The sequence below is a fragment of the Petaurus breviceps genome, unplaced genomic scaffold, assembly GCF_028583685.1.
Source record: "Petaurus breviceps papuanus isolate PSGF00001 unplaced genomic scaffold, PetGlider_PUasm1.0 90849, whole genome shotgun sequence".
Lineage (NCBI taxonomy): Eukaryota > Metazoa > Chordata > Mammalia > Diprotodontia > Petauridae > Petaurus > Petaurus breviceps.
The window spans coordinates 8,626,714-8,640,598 of NW_027187361.1; the positions used below are offsets into that span (position 1 = coordinate 8,626,714).

The 13,885-nt window shown below is 35.0% G+C and overlaps 1 pseudogene; it reads right to left on the minus strand.

Moving 5' to 3' along the window:
- Window positions 1-12,705: 12,705 nt before the first annotated feature.
- Window positions 12,706-13,153, minus strand: LOC138149828 (small ribosomal subunit protein uS15 pseudogene; annotated as a pseudogene).
- Window positions 13,154-13,885: the final 732 nt, after the last annotated feature.

The following is a 13,885-nucleotide window of genomic DNA, read 5'->3' on the forward strand; positions in this document are numbered from 1 at the left end:
AGTAAACCATCTTGGTTAGAACAGAAAGTGTATAGAAAAAATTAAAATTAATTCAATCTGGAAAGATAAATTGTGAAGATTGTGAAGAACCTTAAACATCAAATTTTAGACTAGTCATTATTATTCTAGAAGCAAAACAGAATCACTGAAAATTCTTGATCAGGGAAAAAATGATCAGGCTTATGTTTTAGGAATATCAATTAGACAGCCATGTAGATAATAGGTTGTGGAAAGGAGAGCAAGAAGTCTGTGAGAATAATTGGAGGTTATTTCAATAGTATATTTAAAAGATAATGATGACTTGAAGTAGTACTACCTACGAAAAGATGAGTATGCAAGATACTATGGAGGTAGAAATTACAATATTTGAAAGCTTTTTTATGTGGCACAGTGTGGGAGATGGTAGCATCAAGGACAACTTTTTGGAGTGACAGAATCCACTGAGAGAAGGAGTGTGGCAGAATCTAGGCCAGGAAAGTGCTCATGTTATTCAGTAGTGTAGAGCAAGGGCTGCACCAGCCCAGACTAGAGAGCAGACTACATTGGAGAGAGAAGGAGCCCCAGCCAGCAGACTCACTCACTCCAAGGGTGAATCTAAGCCCTCTGGCCAGTGTGTCACCATGGGATAGAAAGATCTGACAGAGCTGGGTAAGAGAAAGCACAGAGCCTGCAGCAGACACAGCAGCTTCTCCTGGGGCTATCAGCCCACAGCATGGAAATTTAAAAATCACCTACGTGATTTTCCAGAGGCCAAGATGGCAAAGTAAGTTCTAGTTGCTCTGAATCCCCATCCCTCATTTATAAAAGCCAGAAATAAATGTCCCAGGGTGTCCAGGTGGCTCAGTGAGTAAGAGCACCGGCTCCAGTGTCAGGATGACCTGGGGATCAAATCTGGGCTCAGATACTTAGCATCACACCCAGAAATAACTGGTCATGTAACCTTGAGCAAGTTACTTAACCCTGATTGCTTTAAAAAATTAAAAAAAAAAAGAAATAAATGTCCCACCCAAATTAAAATTCTGAAATAGCAGACATAGCCTCAGGCTTGTGAGTCAGGGAGGAAGGGTGTAACTGAGGCAGCAAGGTGTCTGAAGAAAAGAGCAGGATGGGTCCCAACATGCCTTACCTCACCTGGCCATCAAAAGTCTGGATGAGTTGTAACCCAGGGGCATAGAGGCAGATATCTGAAGCAGCCAAACCACCGCTCCCCCACAGGTTACTCTGTGAGCCTCTGGGTAACTCGGGAGAAACACAGAGAGCCCTGGCCTTGGCCTCAATCCAGACACACAGAGATTATAGAACACAAAGCCAGCAGCGAGGCACCTAACTCCAAGCCTGAGAAGCTTGGGTCAGAGCCCTCTGTACCTCAGGAGCAAAAATACACCTTTAAGGACAGGAAGTAGGCAATTGCAATGGGCCAGAAGCAACTTGCTAAAGCAAGACCAAAGACAATATAATCCTATTATTCTGAACAAGAAGGATCTATTTCAGGAGACACCATGTACTCTGTGTCCACACCTGAAAACACAGATGGAAACACGAACTGGTCTCAAATCCAAAAACAATTCTTGGAGGAGCTCAAGAAAAATGTTGAAAGCCAAATTAGAGAAGTAGAAGATAAATTTAAATCTACAGTGAACAAATTGGAAAAGAAGTCTCACTGAAGAAAACAAATCCTTAAAAAGTAAAATTTGTGACCTAAGTAGAGAAATTACCTTCCTAAAAATGACCTTGAAAAACTGAGAAGAAAATAATTCATTAAAAATTAGCATCAGTCAAATCTAACCTTAGCACTCTATGATGCACCAAGAGTGAATCAAACAAAACATGAGGACTGAAAAATTGGAAGAAAGTGTAAAATATCTCACTGGAAAAATAGCTGACCTGGAGAATAGATCACCTTAAGATATTATTCTTGATACCTTAAGAATTATTCATCTACTAGAAAGCCATGATGAAAAAAAAAACAGCCTGAACAACATCCTCCAAGATACTGTAATAGAAAACTGTCCTGAAGACCTAGAATCAGAAGGTAAAATAGTTATTGAAAGAATTCACTGGTTACCTCCTGAAAGAGATGTCAAATTGAAAACTCCAAGAAATATAGTAGCCAAATTCCAGAATTACAAGATTAAGGAGAAAATATTGTATGCATCCAAAAAGAAACAATTCAAATTCCCTGGAACTATAGTCAGGATTACACAGGATCTAGAAGCTTCTACATTAAAAGATTGGAGGGATTCGAATTTGATATTTCTTAATGAAAAAGAGCTAGAACTGCAAACCAAGGATTAACTATCCAGCAAAACTGAGCACAAACTTTCAGGTAAGGAGATGGTAATTTAATAAAATAAGGGACTTCCAGTTTTACCTGATGAGAAAGCCAGAGTTCAGTGGAAAATATGATCTCTAGTTAAAAGATTCAAGAAAGACATAAAAAGGTAAAAAAAAAAACCTACAAACATGCATTCAGGCACATTCCCTCACACATGCACTTAACTTGGGATACAAGAAGAGCAAACTTTTTACATCCCTATATGAGAAGCTGTTAACTCTCAATAATGAAATTTATATGATTATCATGACCCTTAAAGTGAATATATATAGATAGAGGGTGTGGGTATAAATTAACTAATCTGATGATAAAAAAATGTTATTAAGGAGTTCAAAGGGAAAGTAATGGGATAAAAGGAAAGGATGATGCAGAGAAGGTAAATTCTACCACATACACAGGCAAAGGTCATATTATACTAGAGGGGAAGGAAAGATGAAGAGGAACATCATTTGAACATTATTCACACTCATCCTGGTTCAAAGAGGGATTAACATAATCAGTTAAGTTTAAGATACCAACATCAAAAAATCACAAAAAAAATCATTAAATAGAGGGAAAGCAGGGAGGAAGTGGAATACTGTATGAATTTGATCTCATTGGTTTGGAGTGTAAGGGGGATTAACATGCTCTGATAATTATAAAAACCTATTGTGTCTTACAGGCATTTGGAGAGTAAGGGGAGGATAAGAAGGGGGGGATCAAAAGGGAGGGAAATAATACTAAGTGAAGAGGGTAGGTGAAGAAGGGAGTGCCAAAGGGAGGGAACACTGAGGGAGGCAGTGGTCAAAAGGAAAACTTTTAAGAAGGGGAAGGGAGAAGGAAGAAGCAAAAACTAAATCAGGGGAGGGAAGAGGATAGAGGGAAAGAGACAGATATTAATCATTGTTGTGAATGTGAATGGGATGAACTCTCCAATAAAATGAAAGCAGATAGCAGAATGAATTAAAAATCATAATTTTACAATATGCTGTCTACAAGAAACACATTTGAAACAAAGGGACACACACAGGGTAAAAGCAAATAGCTGGAGTAGAATATATTATGCTTCAGCTACAGTAAAAAAAAAAAAAGCAGGGGTAGAAATCCTTATATTAGATAAAACAAAAATAGATTTGATTAAAAGAGAGAAGGAAAGAAAATATATCCTGCACCACTGAGAATGAAGCAATATCATTACTTAACATATATGTACCAATCTGTTTAGCAACCAAATTCCTAGAGGAGAAGTTAAGGGAATTAGAGGAAAAAAAATAGATAGCAAATCTATAATTCTGGGGGAACTTAATCTACCCCTCTCTGAACTTTATGAATCTAACCTCAAAATAAAAAAAAGAAAGAAGTTAAGGAGGTTAATAGAATTTTACAGATGCTAGATATGATAGATCTCTGGAGAAAACTGAATGGGGATAAAAAGGAATACAATTTCCTCTTAGCAGTTCATGGCACATACTCAAAAATTGACCTATACTAGGCCATAAAAACCTTACAATTAAGTACAGAATGGCAGAAATATTAAAGGGAGCCTTCTTAGATGATAAGGAAATATAAATCTTATTCAATAAAGGGCTATGGAAAGACAGACTAAAAACTAATTGGAAACTAAACAATTTAATCCTAAAGAATGAGTGGGCCAAACAAGAAATTATAGAAACAATCAGCAACTTCATTCAAGAGAATGACAATAATGAGCCAACATATCAAAATTTGTGGGATGCAGCAAAGGCAGTTCTTTGGGGAAGTTTTATATCCCTGGGTGCATACATGAACAAATTAGAGAAAAGGGAGGTCAATGAATTGGGCATGCAGTTGAGAAAGCTAGAAAAAGAACAAATTGAACATCCCCAAATAAATGCTAAATTAGAAATACTGAAAACAAAGGAGGCATTAACAAAATGAAAATTAAGAAAACTATTGAATTAAGGAGTAAAACTAAGAGCTGGTTTTATGAAAAAAGCAATAAAATTGATAGACCCTTAGACAATATGTAAAAAAAAGAAAGAATAAAAACAAAGTATATGTATTAAAAATGAAAAGGGTGAATCTACCTCCAATGGAAAGGAAATTAAAACAATAATTAGGAATTTTTTGCAAAATCATATGCACATAAATTTGACAAACTTAATGAAATGGATGAATATTTACAAAAATATTATTTGCCCTGATTAACTGAAGAGGAAATAAATTACTTAAATATCCTCATCTCAGAAAAATAAATAAGTCATCAGTGACCTCCATAGGAAAAAAAATCTCTGGGGCCAGATGGATTTACTAGTGAATTCTATCAAACATTTAAAGAACAATTGATTCCAATACCCTGCAAACGATTTGGGAAAGTTAGTGAATAAAGAGTCCTACCAAATTCATTTTATGACACAAATATGGTACTGATACCTAGATCAGGAAGAGATAAAACAGAGAAAGATAATTATAGACCAATTTCCTTTATGAAAATAGATGCAAAAATTTTAAATAAAATATTGACAAAAAGTCTGCATCAAATATTCACAAGAATAATACACTTTGTTCAGGTAGGATTTTTTTCCAGGAATGCAAGAATAGTTTAATATTAGGAAAACAATCAGTATAATTGATCATATCAACAATAAAACTAGCAGAAAACCCATGATCATCTTAATAGATGCAGATAAGTCTTTTGACAAAACACAGCATTCATTCCTATTGAAAACAGTAGAAAGTATAGGAAAAAATGGACCCTTCCTTAAAATAATAGGTAGCATCTATTTAAAATCATCAGCAAGTATTATATATGTAACGGGGATAAGCTAAAAGCATTTCCAATAAGATCAGGGGTGAAACAAGGATGTCCACTATCCCCACTCTTATTCAATCTGGTACTAGAAATGTTAGAAGTAGCAATTACAGAAGAAAAAGAAATCAATGGAATCAAATTTGGCAAAGAAGAGACCAAGCTATCACTCTTTGCAGATGATATGATGATATACTTAGAGAATTCTAGAAAATCAAGTAAAAACCTACTTGAGGCAATAAATAAATTTAGTAAAGTTGAAGTATAGAAAATAAACCCACATAAATCCTTGATATTCCTGTATATTTCTAATGAAATTCAACAGCAAGACATAGAAAGATAAATCCCATTTAAAGTTATCATAGACTTTATAAAATATTTGGTAATCTACCTGCCAAAACAAATCCAGGACCTACAAGAACATAACTACAAAACACTTTTCACACAAATAAATTCAGATCTACCTAATTGGGAAAACATCAATTGCTTGTGGCTGGGTCAAGATAATATAATGAAAATGACAATTTTATACACATTAAATTATATATTGTAGCAGCAAACACTGCAGCATCCTCAGGGTAGCTTCCAACACAGGGTCGTAGATTTGCTTTTATAAAGGAAGGCCACTCAAAAAGTGATAAAAATCTTACTTTAATGAATAAAATATATCATTTATCTTGTTCAGGGGGGAAAGTCAGCACCCTGAACTACAGAGTATACAGACAGAAACATTTCAAGCAGACAGGGCTCCACCTGTCCAACTATTACATCCATACTAAATCACAGTTACCAGAAAGGGTTTTCAAACCTGGGGGTCTCTCAAAGGCTTTCCAGAGTCTGATCTGGTCAAATCACACAACACTTCTCAAAGTGAGCCCCAAAGTCTCACATCAGGGATTATATAGCCTTCTCTTGTGTCTGAGAATGTGACAACCCTCTTGACCCGCTGCCCAATCTCAAAGAAGCAAGATGTGGGCATTCCTGAAAAACAAGTCTCCCACCACAGGATCCAGATGCACTTAACCTGGGGGCAGGGAAGATCTTAAAAACTTACATTTCTATAACATATATTTAGTGCCATTCCAATCAATTTACCAAAAAAAAATACTTTATGGAGCTTAAAAAAATAGGAACAAAATTCATTTGGAAGAAATAAAGGTCCAAGATATCATGGAAAATAATGAAAAGAAATGCTAGGGAAGGTGGCCTAGCTATAAATGATTTTAATGTGTATTATAAAGCAGTAGTCATCAAAACTACTTGGTACTGGCTAAGGAATACAGTAATGGATCAATGGAATAGAAAGGATACATGACACTCAGCAGTCAATGACTACAGTAATCAACTCTTTGATAAAGCCAAAGACCCCAGGTTATGGGATAAGAACTCACTATTTGACAAAAACTGCTGGGAAAACTGGAATACAGTATGGAAGAAACTGGGCATAGACCATTATCCAACAATGTATACCAAAATCAAGTCTAAATGGGTCCATGATCTAGGTATAAAGGCTGATACTGTAAGCAATCTGGGAAACCAAGGAATAGATTACCTGTCAGATTTGTGGAGAAGGGAAGACTTCATGACCAAACAAGCAATAGAGAGCATTATAAAATGAAAAATGGATCATTTTGATTACATTAAATTGCAAAGCTTCTGTACAAACAAAGCCAATGTAACCAAGAGTAGGAGGGAAGTGGAAAATTGGGAAATATTTTTTTACAACCCATGTCTCTGATAAAAACTTATTTCTAAACTATGCAGAGAATTGAGTCAAATCTATAAGAATACAAGTCATTCCCAAATTTATATATGGTCAAAGAATATGAACAGGCAGTTTTCAGAGGAAGAAATTAAAGATATGTATAAGTATATGAAAAAATGCCCTAAATCATGACAGATTAGATAAATGCAAATCAAAATAACTCTGAGGTACCACATCTCACAAGTCAGATTGGCGAAGATGAAAAAACTGGTGGAGTTGTGAACTGATCCAACAATTCTCGAGAACAATCTGGAATTATGCCCAAAAGGCACTAAATAATTGCATACTCCTTTGACCCACCAATACCACTTCTAAGCTTGTATCCCATAGAGATCATAGAAGTGGGAGGAAGACCCATATGTACAAAACTATTTATAGCAGCTCTTTTGTTGTGGCAAATAATTGGAAATTAATGGGGTGCCCATCAATTGGGGAATGGCTGAGTAAAATGTGGTATATTCATGTAATGGAATACTATTGTGCTATAAAAAACAAGGAGCAGATGGTCTTCTTATTTACCTGGAGAGGTTTATACAAACTGATGCTAAATGAGAAGAGTAAAACCAGGAGAAATTTGTATGCAATTAGAGACACAATGCATTTGTGATGACCGACTTTGATAGATTGCACTCTTCTCAGCAATGCAGGGTTATTAGTCAACCCCAAAAGATTCATGATGGAGAGAGATGTCTATATCCAGAGAAAGAACTAGAAAGAACTGAGTTTGATTCCAGATTGAAGCAAACTACATGCTTTTTTCTTTTTCTTGTTTGATTTTGTTTCCTCTTTCCCATTCTTCATTCCATCTGATACAATCCTTCTTTATAACCTGACTAATGTCTAATGTGAAAGTATTTGCAGATGCTATATTGATTGTATTTCACCATGGGGGGGAGGGGATGGAGGGAACTCAAGGGAATTGTGGAACTGAATCTAATAAACTAAAATTAAAAAAAAAACAAATTAATAATGACCAAAATATAAAAAAACATATCTGAAAAGTGTTTATTAGCTTCTTCTATGGAAAACAAATTCTTGTTATCTAAAAATAACAATAAGCTAAGCCTAAAAGGGCTACTAAACTTTGCTTTGGCCTCTGGTCCTGAAGATAAAATAAGGAATCAATATCAATGATGCTTCTGAAAGTATTTCGGAGGTAAAATACAATTATAATTGATACAACTGGTTAAAGTATTAATGAAGGGAAAATTACTATTCCCGTATAAATATCTCTCTATATAAATGAATATAAAAAGAATAAAAAGATAATTTCTTTTAAAAATATTTTTGATTCCACAGGTAGTTACTTTGCAACTTCATTTGAATTTTTACCCAGATTATGGATACTGTTTTATTTTCCAAAAGAAATTAAAGAATAAAGGGCAGTTGCCATAAAATTACACAGATTTATGTAAATATTCAGGAAGTAATAAAGGTGTTGCCAGGTGGCCAGGTATACATTGTAGAGTACATATTACAAATTATAATGAGGTAAGTGACCAAGAGAATCCTGTAGGTCTGGTTGGAAGCAGAACAAAGAAATATGCAGCATCTGTGCAATGTCTTCCTCATCTAAAATACTGATCCAAACCATCTGCACCATGTTTAAAAAAATTCAGAGAAAACAGTTCTACACTTACTCTACCACAAAACAAATAAACCTTGCATATCTGACTTATTTATTTTTCCCATGCTTTCACTGAAATGTCTCATATTATTAAACACAACTTTATGAGCATGAAGATGAATTGCAGCTTCTAACACATATATTATGAGTTTAGTTCAATAAAAAGCCATTGTTTTCACATGGGTGAGATGAACATTGGATGAAGAGAAAGGAGGCCTGGGTTTAATTCCACCTCTGCCACTACAGAATCATCCTTGTTTTTCCTATTATTTAATTTTTCAAAATCTCATTTTGCTTTCAGTAAGTATGATAGCCTAGAAAATCTTTAAATTACATTTGAACTCTGAGTCTTTTATGGCTCTGATTTATTTCACATATCATAAATTTTACTGCAACTCCATGTAAACATCTCAGTTTTCCTTTGTAGCCAGGTGAGTAGAGCATGAAATCGGAAGTCAGGAAGAAAACTTCAAATTTATTCTCAGATAATTCCATGCTGTGTGACCATGAGAAAGTTACTAAAACTTTTAGTGTCTTAATTTCATCAACTCTTATAAATGTATAATAATAGCACATACCTTATAAAATAGTTGTAAAGTTCAAAAGAGAAAATATTTATAAAAATATTAATATACTTCCTGGCATCTAGTAGCTATTTAATAAATATCTATTCCTTTTCCTTCCCCTTCCTACTCTACACATTTTTATTGATTATTTCAACACTTCCTCTACAGGCAAGTTTGATATCCAGAGCGGTTGACAAAGACTAATTAATGCATCTAAATTAATACAAAGTATATTAATAACAATAAAAGAGAGCAATAATTTATATAGTGCCTTAAGCTTTACAAAACAATTTACATAGTTTAACTTAAATGGAGAACATAATACTGTAATTTCCATAAAATCTTATGAAGCACAATTTGTTACATGTTGGTTCTATCTTTGTATTTTTTTTGCCATTTTGGAGGGCATTTGGGGTTAAGTAACTTGCCCAGGGTTTCACAGCTAATGTTTTTGCGTGGGTGTTAAGCGTCTGAGGCCGGAACAGAACTCGGATCGTCCTGACTCCTGGCTGGCACTTTATTCACTGCACCACCTGGTCGCCCCTATGTTGGTTCTATCTTGTTCTACACCAAATAAATGTAGTTACTAAAGCAGTACAATTATATATAATATCATCTTAGTACAATGCAAAGGACATCACACATATTATAATGAATTTTAGGTTATTAAAAATGCAAAATACTCAAAAATATAAAAAAACAACACAATATAAATGACGGATAAAAAAACTCATGCAAAAGTTGTAGATTATTAAGCCTGTGCATACAATTTCTCTTTGATCAGAAAGTATGGCTATAACGAGACATGACACTCATCATACTTGGAAATTATCAAAAATTTTACAGTAATACTTGGAGAGCTTTCCATTCATCATTTATTTCATCAGAAATGGACCTTCTAGCATTTTCTAATTTCCCATTGTTATTCATTCTATTGTCACAGGGACATTCTTCTCAGATTCTATATTAAGTTATGATAATATTTTTCTATAAAATGAAATTTCCTTTATTATTGTCATTAATATCAAGTATTTTCTTAAATTACATAAATATATTGTAATTATGAAAGAGCCATTTCTTTTTTTATCTCTAAACAATTTTTTTTCTCATGATCCTATGGAGTTTTACATCATGGAATACCTCTTTATAATCACTCGCAGATCAGCTGAATGTCAGTGGAGAAACAATATTAGATGGGCATTGAAAAATATCTATTCTCAACCAAGAATTGTAAAAGAGAAGTAAAGGATTTTTTCAAAGAAAGCTGTGATGCAGAAATGAAGATAGGTAGATCATGTGTTAAGAATAAATGACAACTGATGGAAAGTTTTTGAACAACTTTGAGTGTATATGATGTTAAGATGAAAAAATGCCTGGAACTTTGGTCAGATGCTGCCCTATGAAGAATTTAAGGGAGGATAAAGAAAGGGGCCATAGAGAGTGAGAGGGCATGAAGTACTATAATCTGTATCCACATTTTTGAGATGAGAGATCTATTAAAGTAATGACTTGTCAATAACATAAAGAATACTTTTTTCAAGCAGGGAATTGATTTTAATCAATATGACATTAAGAATGACAATTTTCACAAAAATGAGAGACTTTATTCAAGCTAAAATAATTATACTCCTATTTAAAATAAAGCTTACAGACAGAAGCTAATGAATGTACATGCAACTCATTCTCTATTTAAAGACCTGAGTTCATTTGCTATCCTTTGATTTATATGACACTGGCCCTCACAACAGGGGACTGTCATACAAGATAAATGGTGTTATAACTAGCTCAGTATGACAGACTGGTGCAGGTGCACTCAGGCACAGCTGTTTTGGTGGACTAGCTGGTCCCAGCCTCTCCTAGTTGGAGACTGGAAGAGCACAAATTTAGCAGTTGGAATCCAGGGAACTTTGGGAACCAAATTCCCCAGATTCAACACTGAAGACAAAGAAAGAAAAAGGATTATATCATCATCACCTTGTAAATTTAAGATGAAGTACTCATACTTATCACCACCTGTTCTATTTTTTTGTTTGTTTTTTGTTCCTCCTTGGGAAACTATTTTTATAGAGTGTAATTAATTTAGGATTGTCAAGGATTCAAAAATTTTTTTTAACTTTTCCTGAACATAAAATAGGTTGCTTTGCATAAATTGTGATAATTTAATAGGTTCAGAGAAAATTACAAAAAGAAAAAAAAATGTTCTTAGTTTGCCATTTCTTTACCCACTTTGGATAAAGTAATAGGCTTTATTTCAAATCTGATTTCTAAAACAAAATTGTTCCATTTAGAAAAGAAAATCAACCATTATGGAACACTTCTAATGAGGAAACCTAGCATCATCAGTGCATTTCCAATATCATTGGAATGCTACTATTAAAGGGTTATTTGTTTGTTCATTTATTTATTTTTGCAAGAGAGACCATAGACAAATAATGAAACCTCTGCATCTTAGGTAAAGTTGGCTAAAGGCAGACAAAAGAAATAATAAGATTGCTAAAACAGACACTCTTTCCAAAAAGATCTTAAAAGAGATATATTCTGAAATTTTCTGCCCTTTCTATAGTTGATAATACACAATACACTCTATTCTCATCATTTGTAGTAGTAATAGTCACAGTCTGTAAAGTCATCACAAAGATTGAATTTGTAAATATTGAACTTAAGGAAAATATCTGGTTAAATTCCTGCAAACTTCTGATTGCAATACTTACTTTCATTCTTTCTGGAGCAATGACATGTTCAGATCAGCAAAATTCCCCTTCATTTTTTCTGAATGTATATTATGGATTATTGACTCATTAACATTGAACTGTGGCCAATAGTAGTACAACATATGCTAGAAGGAAACTTCTAATACATGTATTTTCTCTATAAGGAAAAACATAGCCCTCTTGAACGTGAGAGCACTAGACAACCTTTTAACACTTCGGGGACACTTTAAGTAGTGAAACCACCAATAAATAAAAGCCCCCAAATTCAAGAAACAACAAGATAACCCTAAATAGACTATGCAAAGGATACTTGTTTACAGTGTGAGAGGTAAAACAAGAAGGCAGAGTGTTGTTGTCTTTGACCTCAGTTGGGGATGTATCAAGTAAATATAATTTTGCCTAACTGTGACTGTGAAAGCAACATGAGTATTGATTTTGGGGTTACAAATAAACTAGGCTCATTCGCAAATACAGAATCTGTCAATATTGAGGACTGACTGTGGATTTAATCTTTGTTGTAACTTATGGTAAGCTATTTTATTTTGTGTTTTTAAGTTTCTTTCATTTGAACAGATTTAAATAAAAATGAATTTGGAAATGCTTATTTTATTCCCTAAATTAAAACTAAAATATTTTAATTAACACTTTAAATTCATATAACATAAAGTCACTTTATAGAGGCATCAGATATGATTAATTTAGGAAATTAAACTATTTGCATATTGTCTTCCCTTATAACTTGACTTTGGGCTCTATTTAATGCAAATTAATATTTGTTGAAATGAGGGGAACACTACCATTAAGGTGCTCCTGAGGACTGAAATCTAAGCCCCTCACTATCCAACAATGTCTGGGGGAAGTTTAAGCCAGGATCTGTCTTATTTTTTTTTTTCTGTTCGATGTGACTTTATTACTTTAGTACATAAACCAAAATTTATGCAACCAGAGCAGAGGCTGTGGATGATGCATATTTCCCACTGGCTGGGACCACTCTCTTGGTCTTGTAGCAGCGAGCCAGCTGGCAAATTCAGGTCTCCTTCAGAATCAGAGAGAATTTAAAGTCCTTATCCTTTCTTTTTCTCTCAAGATGCTTTCCAATAGCAACAGTTTTTGTTGATCAAGTGATAAAGATCTTCAGAAAGATATGGGGCAAGTCCCTTAGACTTTAGAATTCTCAAAAATTTATTGCCAGTTACAAAGTGTACTTGTGCTACACCAGGAGAATCTGTCAGGATCACGCCAATCCGGGAGGACGTCAGGCCCTTCTTGGCCAGCTTGCAGATCTGCTGCTTCACGTCGTCCCAGATGAGCGTCAGCCAGAAGGGCACACTGCGGTGGCATGGCAGAGCCGACTGGGACAGGCCCTTTCTGGGACCGTGCATGCAACCATGATGAAGACAAGGAGGTAGCGAAAGAGAGAGGGATGCAGGGAGCAGGACAGGAAATCGCTGAATCTTCCTGTTACTGTCTTATTCTATGGGCTTCCTGAAATAGTGCCTTAGGTACCAGAAGGAAGATACCCTGGGTACCTGGGAAAAGGCAAAGTGTGTGTGTGTGTGTGTGTGTGTTTGGGTGTGAACTTCCACAACAAGATATGGTACATGTCAGTAGTCAAGAGGCAAGACTTAGTCACTGGTCGCCTCACTCATCCAGGTCCAATTAATCAGTACTTTCTTGCCTCCCACAACAATACTGAAAGCTTGCATTGAGAGACACTGCTAAAAAAACAAAAATCGTGATGTTTTTGTGCCCTTCTGCAGGATCTGCCTCTGATGAGGGAAGGAGGGAGCACAGCTTTATTGAGGTCATCATTTCCTACCTTCTTTTTCCTTTTTTTTTTTTTTGCTTTTCAGAGGGCAATTGGGGTTAAGTGACTTGCCCAAAGTCACATGGCTAGTTTTTGTGTTAAGTGTCTGAGAACAAATTTGAACTCAGGTCCTTCTGACTCCAGGGACAGTGCTTCACTCACTGCACCACCTAGCCACCCCTTCCTACCTTCTTCTACTACTAAGACATTCAGACACTTTGCTCCTATGGATAGGTCTTCCTTATAAGACATTGAGAAAGAGAAGGGGACACCGCCAGGATTCAAAGGCATTCAAGGATGTTTTTCT